The 12,165-nt window shown below is 32.8% G+C and overlaps 1 protein-coding gene across 9 annotated transcripts in view; it reads left to right on the top strand.

Annotated features, from left to right (window-relative positions):
* Positions 1–12,165, top strand: part of LOC134367693 (uncharacterized) — a 311,105-nt gene that overhangs the window by 246,944 nt on the left and 51,996 nt on the right. For 3 of the 9 annotated variants that reach the window (XR_010022435.1, XR_010022434.1, XR_010022436.1), the window contains one exon: positions 7,463–7,566. The exons of the other annotated variants lie outside the window; for them this stretch is intronic. The gene's annotated coding sequence lies outside the window, so the exon portion shown is untranslated. The remainder of the gene's footprint in view (positions 1–7,462; positions 7,567–12,165) is intronic. 9 annotated transcript variants of the gene reach the window in all.

Below are 12,165 nucleotides of genomic sequence, written 5' to 3'. Positions count from 1 at the left end.
TCATCTATGTGTCTATCTTACTATGAATACCACACTGTCTTGATTACTATAGCTGTATAATACATCTTGAAATTAAGTGGAGTGAGTTGTCCCACATAACTTGTTATTTCAAAATGTTAAGTATTCTAGCTCTTTTTCTCATTTATATCAATCTTAGTACAGTATTCTGAATATTTCCAAATAGTATTGTTAGAATTTACTTAGAAATTGTATTAAACCTTTACATCACTTAGGTGACAATTTAAATCTTTACCATGGTTAGCCCTCAATCCATGTGCAGAGTATGTCTGTCCATTTGTTTGATTTGTCTTTCCATAATCTTTGATTTCTCTCATCAGTGTCAATATGTAACTTTTAGCATAGAATGCCAGTAGATGCTTTGTTACATTTAACTCTTAGTATTTTACTTTTGAAGCAATTGTAAATTGTATTACATGTTTTATTTCCGTGTCCATATGTCTATCATGAGTATATAGAAATACAACGGGATTTATATGTTCCTCTTGCGTCTCATAACCTTGCCAGTGTTACTTCTTATTTCTAAGGGTTTTTTGGGTTTTTTTCGTAGTTTCGTTGAGATTGTCTCTGTTCACATCATGAGACCTGCAAGTATAGGTAGTTTGTTTTTTTTTCTTCCTTTCAGGTTTTTTGCCTTTTACTTCCTTCTCTTGCTTTGTTGCCCTCACTCACCATCCAGCACTCTTTTGAATAAAGAGTGGTGAAAATGGGCATATTTGCCTTATTCCTGAATCTACCAGTAAAGCATTCAGTTTTCCATCATTATATATACTGAATGTTGTAGGCATTTTGCAGCTGCTCCATCAAGTTTAGGAAACTCCCTTGTATTCGTGTTTTTTTGAGAGTTTTATGACAAAAGGGTATTAAATTTGTTTAATTGCTTTTGCTTCATCAATTACTGTATTCATGTTATTTTCATTTCTTTGCACGTTAATATGGTAGATTACATTAATTGTGTTTTTTAGTTATTGTATATATTTAAGGTGTACAACGTGATTTTTTGATGTACACGGACATAGCAAACTGACTGCTGTAGTCAAACTAATTTACATACCCATCACATTCCACGGTTACCTTTTTGTGTGTATCCCTGGAATTAAATGTGCTTGTTTGTGGTGCATAAACTTTTTTATATATTGCTGAGTTCTATTTGCTGGTATTATGTTAAGGATTTTGTGATTTTGTGTCTGTAGATCGGTTTTTTGCTGTGATGCATTTTTGTCTGATTTTGATGTAATGATAATCGTAGCTTTTTAAAGTGAATTGAGAAGTGTTTCCGCCTCTTTAGCTTGCTATTTTTCTATTTCTGTTTACTACTTTATACGTTGATTTGATATATTTTCTATTTTATTTCAATGACTTTTTTTAAAAGAACTTTTATTTGACCCATGGATTATTTGCAAGTGCATTTTTTGTTTGCAAATTTTTGGAGGTTTTCCTGTTATGTTTGTTATTGATTTCCCATTTGATTTTATTATGGTCACAGAACACATTCTTGTGATTTCAGTCCTTTTAATTTTTTTGAGGTTTATTTTATGCTTGACAATATGATCTGTCTTGGTGTATGTTCAATGGACAATGGCAACAAATTTGTATTCTGCTGTTGTTGGGTGCAGTGTTCTGTAATTGTGGAACACATCCTGTTGATTGATGGTGGTGATTTCTTCAGAAATTTTTCTGAATCTATGTAATTTTTCTGTCAACTGTTGAGAGACAGTGGTTGAAGTCTCCAGCTTTAATTGTGAATTCAACTATTTATTCTTTCAATTGTATCAGTTTTGCTTCTCATACTTTGTAGCTCTGTTTTGGGTGCATACATATTCAAGATTTCTAGATCTTTTTGTTGAACTGGCCATTTGTTATTACATAATATAATGGCTATCTTTGTCTCTGGTAATTTTCTTTGCTCTGAATTCTGCTCTATCTAATACTCTTATTGCCATTCCTGCTTTATTTTGATTATTTTTGGTATACCTTTTCTTATCCTTTACTTTCAGTCTGCTTATGTCATTATATTTAAAGCAAGTTTGTTGTAGACAGAAAATAGTTGAGTTATTTTTTTTGTTAATTCACTCAGCCAATATTTGTCTTTTAGTTGTTATACAATTGTATAGTTCATTTTTATTTAATGTTATTATGTGTGTTAGGATTTATGTGTGGTATAACATTTTTTTCTGTTTGTTTTCCCTGTTTTTATTTTTTCGTTGTGTTTTGTCTGCCTTCCTGTGGGTACTTTAAACATTTTTAGCAATTCATCTTTTTATTTTTGTTTATCTATAGCGTATTTGAGTGTGTCTTTCTGCATTACTCTTTTTACTGATTACTCTGAACATTATATATTTATAAATATATGTATATGTATACTTATCACAATCAGGTGTAATCATTTTACCTCTTTTAGTGATGTGTTAAAAACCTTATCTCCTATTACATCTCTCTACCCGCCCCCTATTTTTAATATAATTATCATAAATACTTCCTCTTCATTCTTCGAAGTCCACATCCGAAAATGTTATAATTTTTACTTATAATGAAAACCCTAATTTAGAAAACTCAAGAAGAGAAACTTGGTTTACTGTATTCACCTGTCTTTTGCTCACCTTTTCTGATCTTCCAAGTTTTCTGACTTCATTATTTGTTTCTGTTTAGAGAATTTCCTTTAGTTATTATTTTAGGGTAGTTGTACTGGCAGTAAATTCTCTTAGAGTTCCTTCATCGAAGAATGTCTTGGTTTTCACTTGATTCCTGAGGATATTTTAACTGGGTTTAGAATTTAACAGTTCTTTTCTTTCAGCACTTGAAAAATGTGGCACTTTCTACTAGCATTCCTGGGTTTTGATGATAAATTCAACATAATTTGAATGTTCTTGTATTTTTTTTTTTCTCTATAGGTAAGATGCCATCTCTCTCTTGCTGCTTTCAATAAAGTTTTTTTGTCTTTAGTTTTCAGAATTTTGATCATGATGTATCTTGGTCTGAAATTCTTCAGGTTTATCCTGAGAGAATTTTGTTAAGGCCGTATACGTATAAACTTTGTTTGACTAATTGGGAAGTTTTCAGGCATTATTTTTAAAATTATTCTCAGTACTATACTCTGTCCACTCCTTATGGGATTCTAATGACAGTAATGTTAGAACCTTTGTTATTGACCCACAGGTCTCTGAGACTTTGATCTCCTAACCAGCCCCTTTTTAATATTTCCTTTCTGTTTCCTGACTGGGTAATTACTCTTTTTTTGCCTTCAACATCAATGATTATTTCCTTTGTACCACATCAACAGGGGGAAAGTGAAGGCACAGCCTCTGTTGCCAGGTGATTGTAGAAGTCCAGATTCAACCCTTGGCCTCCATTGACTCCTGAGTGGGGGATGTTCCTCGTTACTCCTGGGGAGGGTTGGAAGTTCTGTCCCCCCACTAGGCTTCCACTAAGAGTGGCAGGTCACAGCTCCTGATGCACATAATCCTGACACCATCTAGAGTGACTTCTTTACCATGGGCTGTGGTGAAAACTGTTACTCTTCTCTGAGCTTCCTCTAACAGCACTTCAGCAAGAAGGGGAGCAGTATGTCATTAACTCCCAGAGAGTAGAAGTGCAAACTTTCTACCTGCTCTCCATTACCACTGTGGTGTGGTGGAGGGTGCATTCTTTACTAACAGCAAGTGTGAACGTACCAGCTTCCAACTGCACCGCTACGGATGCCATGTGATGGTGATTTGAGTTAACTAGCTACATACAGCCTGGTCTGGGTGGACCTTTGATAACATAGTTGAAGATGGGAATTCTATTTTGCTGTGATGTTTTGCTTGAACAGAGTAGTTAGCTCTACTCAGTTATGAATTAAATGAATAATCGTAAATAATCGTGTTTTTTTTCACATATTTTACTTAATCAGAGCTTTTCACTTCTTCCTGCAGTTCTTAGTTAGCACCAGGAGAGATAACTCTACCCTCACCCTGAATGACTTCCTTTAGCATTACTTCTTTTACAGTTTTCCCAGTGGTAAATTGTCTCAAGTTTGGTTGTTTCTTATTTCACTCTCCATGAAAGCATAATTTTTCTACATATGGAATTCTCAATTGACAATTTTACTTTTTCCTTCAACATTGGAAAGATGGTGCTATATTTCTCCTGTTCTCCACTATAACCACTGATTTTATTTTCTTATCTTTCTTATGGTATTGATTTCGTGTAAAGTTTATACCAGTCTCATAATATAATTGAGAAGCATTTCTTTTATCTGGAAAACATTGTGCAAGATTGGGGTTCTTTTTCATTATATGGAAAACAGCAAGTCATCATGTGACTGTTTAAATCTCTTACTACATACAATATGGCATATGCTGAAAGTAAAATTTTCAAAAAATTGCTAATGCATACCCTTTTTATGAAGTGAATATAAGGTGATATCTCAGAATGGTTTTGATTTGCATTTCCCTGATGAATAGTGATGTTGAGCATTTTTCATATACCTGTTGGTCATTTGTATGTCTTTCTCTGAGAACTGTCTATTCAGTTTCTTTGCCCATTTTTTAATTGGGTATTTGTTTTTTGCTGTAAAGTAGTCTTTGCTCTTTGTATATTCTGGATATTAATCCCTTGTCAGATGCACGTTTTGCAAATATTTCTCATTGATCAACAGACACAAAGAATTATCACATATTGTAACAATGAATAAGCTATCTATACTGATCTAACCACCACACATTCTACACAATTATTGAAAATCAGCGTTGTACTTCACATGTATGTACAATAGCAAATAGAAATAAATAAAAAAAGTAAATTTAAAAAAGAAGTGGTTATGATTAGCACTGAAGTTTGTACACAAGTATAAACATGCATTTAAACAAACCATATATTTACATTTTTGTACACAAGTTTGTAAGTAAATTACAACTTGCTTTATTGTTATTAGCAACATGCCTTGGAGATATATTCTGTAAACTTTCAATACCGAAACGAGTGTAAAAGCTGCACTGAATTAATAGAATAGACATAGGATAAGTTATTTTTAAAATAGCAGTTTGGCTCTTTTGCTCTTTTTACTTTCAAAACTGAGGTAAAATTTACATAGTTAAATTAACAAATACAAAGTGATGAATACAGTGATTTTTTTTGCCTTTTTGTAGCATATGTGTAAGTAGCCTTTTGTACCATGTGTGCGTAGTAGATTTTGTGCACGTGTGTAACTTTCTCAGAGAGTCCTTAAAGGAAAATTAATATGTAAACCCATAGGTAAGTTAACAATTTAACTAAAAAAAAAAAAAAAAAAAAAAAAAACACCACTTTTAAAACCCAGGACCAATTTATACTCCATCCGTAATCTGTTATCAAGACAAAAAGGGTATCCTGTTACTTAAAATTGTTACACTAATTATTCAGCATATTTAATACACTAATGGCCCATTTATATTTATTCTCCTTACATCCTTGGATGCAAATTACTAATTCTGTTTGATTTTTTTTTGGCAGCTGGCCGATATGCACATTTGAACTCATGACTTTAACACCATGCTTTAACCAAAGGAGCTAACTGGGCCCGCCCAACAAACTCTATTTTTTAAAGTCTATTATTTCATAATTACTTGAATATCAAAACTATAAATTAAGCCTCCCTTTTTTCTCTCTATCTTGTTCTTTATATATATAGAGAGAGAGACAGAAAGGGAGAGAGAAGACAGGTGCTTAATTCATAAAAGTATTTATAACATATATTGTATATACACACCCATATATAAACTCTTGTTATGTTCATTTATATTCTATGTATCACATGTTCCTTAATTGATTGTGACATGTTAGGATATTTAAATAAATAATTTTTCATAAAGAACATATTTTGCCCGAGCAAAATGTATTGTATATTATATAAGTATATTAGACATAAAATATTTGCTGTAGTAAATATAAGTATCACTATCAGGATATTTTGGCTATCGTACAATATCAAATCCAGGATACTTAATGATAACATTATAAGTTGTAGCAGCAAACTTTTTCAATATTTTGCTTGTGAATGTGCTTCAATTATTTTAATTGGTATATATCTATGCAGGCATTCTTACATATTTAAGTAAGAAATCATTTTTTCTATTTGGTGCTTTTCATGCAGACTTATTGCTTACGATTTTTTTTTTTTGCTCTTTTTGATTAAGTTATTTTCTTATATAAATAGAATAATTTTCAGTGGTAAAATAACTAGTTATGTTTTTGAAATATTTAATAACAAATTATACATTGGACATCTATATAAAATATAAAGTACATTAGTGAACTGAACAAATGTATATCCACCAAAAAATTCAAATCCATCTGTGCTTGGCACTTTTTTGAGGGGAAGAGTAAAGTGCTTTTGAAGGGAGAATTGTCACAATTAGCTGTTTACTCAAGTAGGCCGGTAGGCTAGTTTCTCTTATAATTATACCCTCCTGCTTTTGTGATTTAAGGTGAATACTGGCCAACCTTTGTTCATTCCCAAATCTACTTTGGACAAGTGTATCCATTATAGTTATTTCATTTAATGTTATATAAACTAATAAAATAAGAGCAAACAAAAAAAATAAATAAAAGAAATAAGCACACAATACATTCCCAGGAAAAATGATTTAAATGGTGACTGTCTTCTCAACAAAATTCATGGAAAACAAAAGTAAATGGGGAAGCACCCCTCCAATGACAAAAGAAAAGATAGAACTTTCAACCAATATTATATATTCAGCAAAATTATCCTTCCAAATTTAGAGGGAAATCAGGCACAGATACATAACAGAATCTGAAACAATATGTAGCTGGCTGACCAGTAATAAAAGTCATGCTAAGGAAAATTCTTTACGCTAAAGGGAGATAATACCTGAAGAAAAACATTTGGATAAATTTAAAACGGCAAAATTTCAAATATTTTTGAAAGACAACTGATTCTTTAAAGCAAAATGATAAATGTTATTGTAAATGAATATTATATAAGAAGAACATAAAGGAAAGGGTGAATATATGAAATTGTAGTATTATGAAGTTACATTTATAAAAAGTGATTCTATTTAACTCTACATGGACCATGAAAAATAAATAATTCAAATGCTAATCCTTGAATCACTGAATCTAATGCAAAAAGTTAGGTAATATCCTAATTAGTATTACTGCGGAATAAATTAGCACAAAATTTATCCTCCATAATAATACCCACATTTACATGTCTATATTCTTACTAGGTTGTTCCTCAATAACACAATTCCAGCACATTGTCAATACCTGGGATGTGTCTAAATCTAAAGTCACATTTATAAGATGAATGAAATAATTACATTAAGAGAATTAAACAAATGAAGCTCCCCCCCCCCAAAAAAAAGATCCACTGCTTCTAAAGGTAATTTAGCTAAAAAATATTGCTGGATATCTATGGCAGAGAAGATATAGTCAACGTCTTCTCCCCATATTTTACCCGAAGGTCAACTAAAAAATCCGGATATTATATATAAAACAAACGTAAGACTGAAGGTGGAGAGAATTCAAAACTACTAGGGACCTCAGGACCCAAGGAACAATAGGATGGTAAGTTCCCTTTTGTTTTGTTTTGCTTTGTTTTGCGTCATACATGCCAGATCCAGACCTGAAGAATCAGGCAATCCCAAAATGCCAAAGGGTATAAACAAAAACAAGAACAAAAAATGGAAGCCAACAAAAGCCCACTCTCTAGACAAAGAACTAAGAAAGACACAGCCAAACAAAACAGATAACCTGTAGACAATAACTACTCTTCTGTAGCCAAACATCATCTTCACCTACACCATGAAAGGTCCAATTGAGAGTCTAGACCTAAACTCTCAGCCCAAATGTGCCCTTTCCTTACCCCAAATGGCTCCTCCCCAGGGTGATCTATTTTCTCAATTTACTGAGAATGACCAAATAAAAAAAAGTATGACTTGGGTACATACATGCAATTTAGATAGACAAAGAGATACCACTGAACACCTATTAGAAGGGCTCAATTAAAAACTTTGATTATAATAAGTGCTAGCAAGAAGGGATAAGAATTGAAACTCTCATAACAATGTTGGTAGAACGGAAAATGGTACAACCACGTTGCAAAGCATTTTAACATTTTCTAGAATACACAAAGGTAAATATATCAGGATATCTAGAAATCCCATTTCATCACGTTTATCCAAGGAAAATAAAAATATAGACATCCATACAACGACTTGTACAATTACATACACTCCATGGTAAAGGAGGTAGGGCTTGGTCAGAAACAGGACAAGGAAATATAAAGTTGCATGAGGAAACTTGCGTTCAGGAATGGATTTGTGCATTGCCATGCAGGGATGCTTTTACATTTGTGTGTGTGTGTGTGTTTGTGTGTGTGTGTGTGTGTGTGTGTGTACGTGTTACTTGTACTCTTATGATTCAATTTATCGTGTAAAGTTTATTCAAACTCAATTATTTAAACACAATTTCAATGAGATGGTTACAAACTATGGGATACAACAACATTCGTGTATAAAAGAAAATTTGCAGTAATAAATGCAAAATAGAAATATTGAAATTTTATCATCAGTAAATCCATTTCAAAATATTAAAATAATTACAGAGAGGATAGACCAGTGTGCAACTTTTTTCTTGTTTTTGTAAAAGCATTATATTAATCCCTTGCAAGAGTATTCAAGAAAACAAAAAGAAGACGGCGACGATGACGACATACATTCCAAATCAGCAATATAGGAAATCACCGCACCATATCCTTGAGATGCATACATAAGTATATAAACAAAATTACAGTAAGAATTTTAATACTACACGAAAAAAGGATAATTCCCAGGAAAGCACACCTGAACAAACAAGAAAAGTTGGGGAATCACAATTGTCCTATATCTTTAATAAAAAATTGTGTTGGTAATGAAAAATCTTCTTAGAAATGAACTCCACACACTGATGCCATAAGTCACGAACTTTTCTTTATACTGTGAAATGATAGTATTCTTGCATAAGTACTTCTATGTGATAGAAATAGTAAAAATACTCTCCCATATGTTTTATGAGGCCCATATAAACTTTACACCAACATAATAAGAATGTTATAACAAAGGAAAATTATTGTCATATATTCCTAATGACATCCCCCCACAAAATTAAGCAACATATATTTGACAAACAACCCAGATATTCAAACTAAAATACCGCATGAACAAATCAAAGGATGAATTATAGTGAGAAAAAAATTCTGGAATCCAACAAAAGAAAGGACAGAAATCATGTCACAAGACAGAGGGAAACAAAATGACCAAATTTTCCATCCACACATGATAAAAACAAATAACAAAAACTTTTGAAAAATTGCACCCAATATCATACATAGGTGATAGGGAAATATTGAAAACGTCTCCCTGCAATCAGGAAAGTGACAAGAAACCACCTACTACCGATAGGTCTATTCAATGCTTTACAGAGATGATAATAGCCAGGGCACGAAAGCAGGAACATTTAAAAAATTTAAAACCTTTAACGATTGAAGAATAAATAAATAATCATCTTTAATCACAGATTGCATGTTCATGTTTCCAAATTATATACAAGTAATCTATAGATAATGCATTAGACTTAAAGAGAGAATTTAGCATGATTGGGGGATAACATATACTTAAACAACAGCAGATTTGTTTCAACAATATATATAAATCATAAGAAAAGCCAAAAAAAAAAAAAAAAAAGCCTGCAAGACAAAGGTATATTTTTAAGGCTTTTCCCATGTACTAATCAGATAAATTTTGTGAGGGTTTTGTCTCTGCTTACTGTTATTTTTATCTTCTATCATGGCAACAAAGGCCCCTGAATATAAGATAAACTTCACTCTATATTTGACATTTAATTATGGTGGAACAATTAAAAAAAGAGAATTCTTGGTCACAGTTTTACTTATGGCCTCTACTTTAATGATCTTAACTGACTAATTACAGGTTAACTTCTTATAAAGTGCTCACAAATTATTTTTTTTCTAATAACTTCTTTATGTTTTTCTTACTTTTCTAATTATTTTCTAAACCTTCTCTTTCTAAGAACCAGCTTCTTTATTCCAATCTGCTCTACTTTAAAACAAAAAAAGCAAAGAGTATATCTTCCAAAAATTGCTAGTTATGACATCACGTGATTATTTTTTGATTTACATCATGTAGCACAGATATAGTGTGTGCATAGTGTGAAATTTTGAGAAAATCTTATACATATTCCTTTTAGAATTAATTGTGATTATCAGTAAAGTGTGTCAACATCTATACACATAGACATTTATCTACCTAAAGTTTACACAATCATGTAAACTTTAGGGGGAGCTCAGGCCCTACCCTGCCACCCCGAACCGGCACAGAGCAGGTGATTCCACTGGCACCAGCCAGCCAGCAGAATCACGTGGCTCCACGTAGCCCCATCTTGCCTCAGAACCAGGGGGGAACAGCAGCCTACAGATCTGACCCACCGACTTTGACCCAGCAGAGCTTCACACATTAGGTGCTCATTCAATGACCACAGAGTCAAGAATGGGAACCAAATTGGTTTAACATAACCACCACCACACCTACTGTCAAGATGTAATACAGTTCACCCCCCACAGTAGCAAGCAAGGCCACTCCACAGCCAACCTCAGTGTAATAGAAGAGGCATACCCCCTATCAAATGAACAAGGATCAGTGATAAAACACTAGAAGTACAAATAATAAAGAAGAAATGACACCACTGAAAGGATACAGTAATGCCCCAAAGTCAGACTCCATGGAACAGGGAATCCTTGAAATGTCTGAAAAATAATTTTGAGTAACGATCTTAAGAAAACTGGAAGAAATAAAGGAAGACTCAATTAGAGAACACAATGAAACAAGAAAAAACATCCAGAGTATGAAGGAAGAAATCTACAGAGAGATTAATACCATAAAAAAGAGTAAAGCAGAACTTCTAGAAATGAAAGACTCACTCAATGAAATAAAAAGCACAACTGAGAGCTTGAGCAGCAGGGCAGAGCAAGCAGAAGAAAGAATTTCAGAGCTTGAAGATGGTCTTTTTGAAATAACTCAGGCAGACAAAAAAAAGGAAAAAAGAATTAAAAATATTGAGGAAAACCTAAGAGAGATAGCAAACAATCTCAAGCACTGTAACATCCGAATTGTGAAAGCGTCAGGTCACTTACGGGGAACCCCCATCAAACTAACAGCAGACTTCTCAACTGAAACCCTACAGGTCAGAAGAAAGTGGAACGATATATTCAAAATACTAAAAGAAAAAAACTGCCAGCCAAGAATTCTTTACCCACCAAGGCTCTCCTTCAGAAATGAGGGAGAAATAGTGTATTTCCCAGACAAACAAAAGTTTTGGGACATTCTCTGGGATAGACCATTTATTAGGTGACAAATCTAGTTTCAGCAAATTTTTTAAAAATGAAATCATTCCAACAAACCTCTTCAGACCACAATGGACTAAAACTGTATTGTTTCTACAGTATAAAATAAGCAAACCACTGGAAGATATACAAATACATGGAAAATAAATAACAGGCTCCTGAATGACCTATGGGAGGAAGAAGAAATTAAACAGCAAATCACAAAATTTCTAGAAGCTAATGAAAACAAAGACACATTGCACCAAAACTTGTGGGATACTGAAAAAGCATTACTAAGAGGCAAATTTATTGCAATAAATGCTTATGTCAAAAAAATGGAAAGACTCCAAATAAACGACTTAACTCTATGCCGTAAAGAACTTGAAAAAGAACAATCCAAACCTAAAGGCAGTAGATGGAAAGAAATAATTAAGATCAGAGCAGAACTGAATGAAATAGAGACTCAAAAAAAGAACAGAAAAGACTAACAAGAATAAATGTTGGTTTTTCGAGAAGATAAACAAACCAGACACACCATTAGTTAGATTAACAAAAAAAAGAAGAGAGAAGACCTGTATAACAAAAATCAGAAATGAAAAGGGAGACATTACAACTGACACCACAGAAATACAAAGAATCATTAGAGACTACTATAAACAACCGAATGACAACAAATTTGAAAATCTGGAAGATATGGATAAGTTTCTAGACACATCTAAATTACTAAGGCTGAACCAAGAAGAGATAGAAAACCTGAATACACCAACAACAGCAAGGAGATTGAAGCG

Source organism: Cynocephalus volans, chromosome X, assembly GCF_027409185.1.
Source record: "Cynocephalus volans isolate mCynVol1 chromosome X, mCynVol1.pri, whole genome shotgun sequence".
NCBI classification, from domain to species: domain Eukaryota; kingdom Metazoa; phylum Chordata; class Mammalia; order Dermoptera; family Cynocephalidae; genus Cynocephalus; species Cynocephalus volans.
Note: the sequence above shows the minus strand (reverse complement) of the source record. Positions and strands in the feature narration are given on the sequence as shown.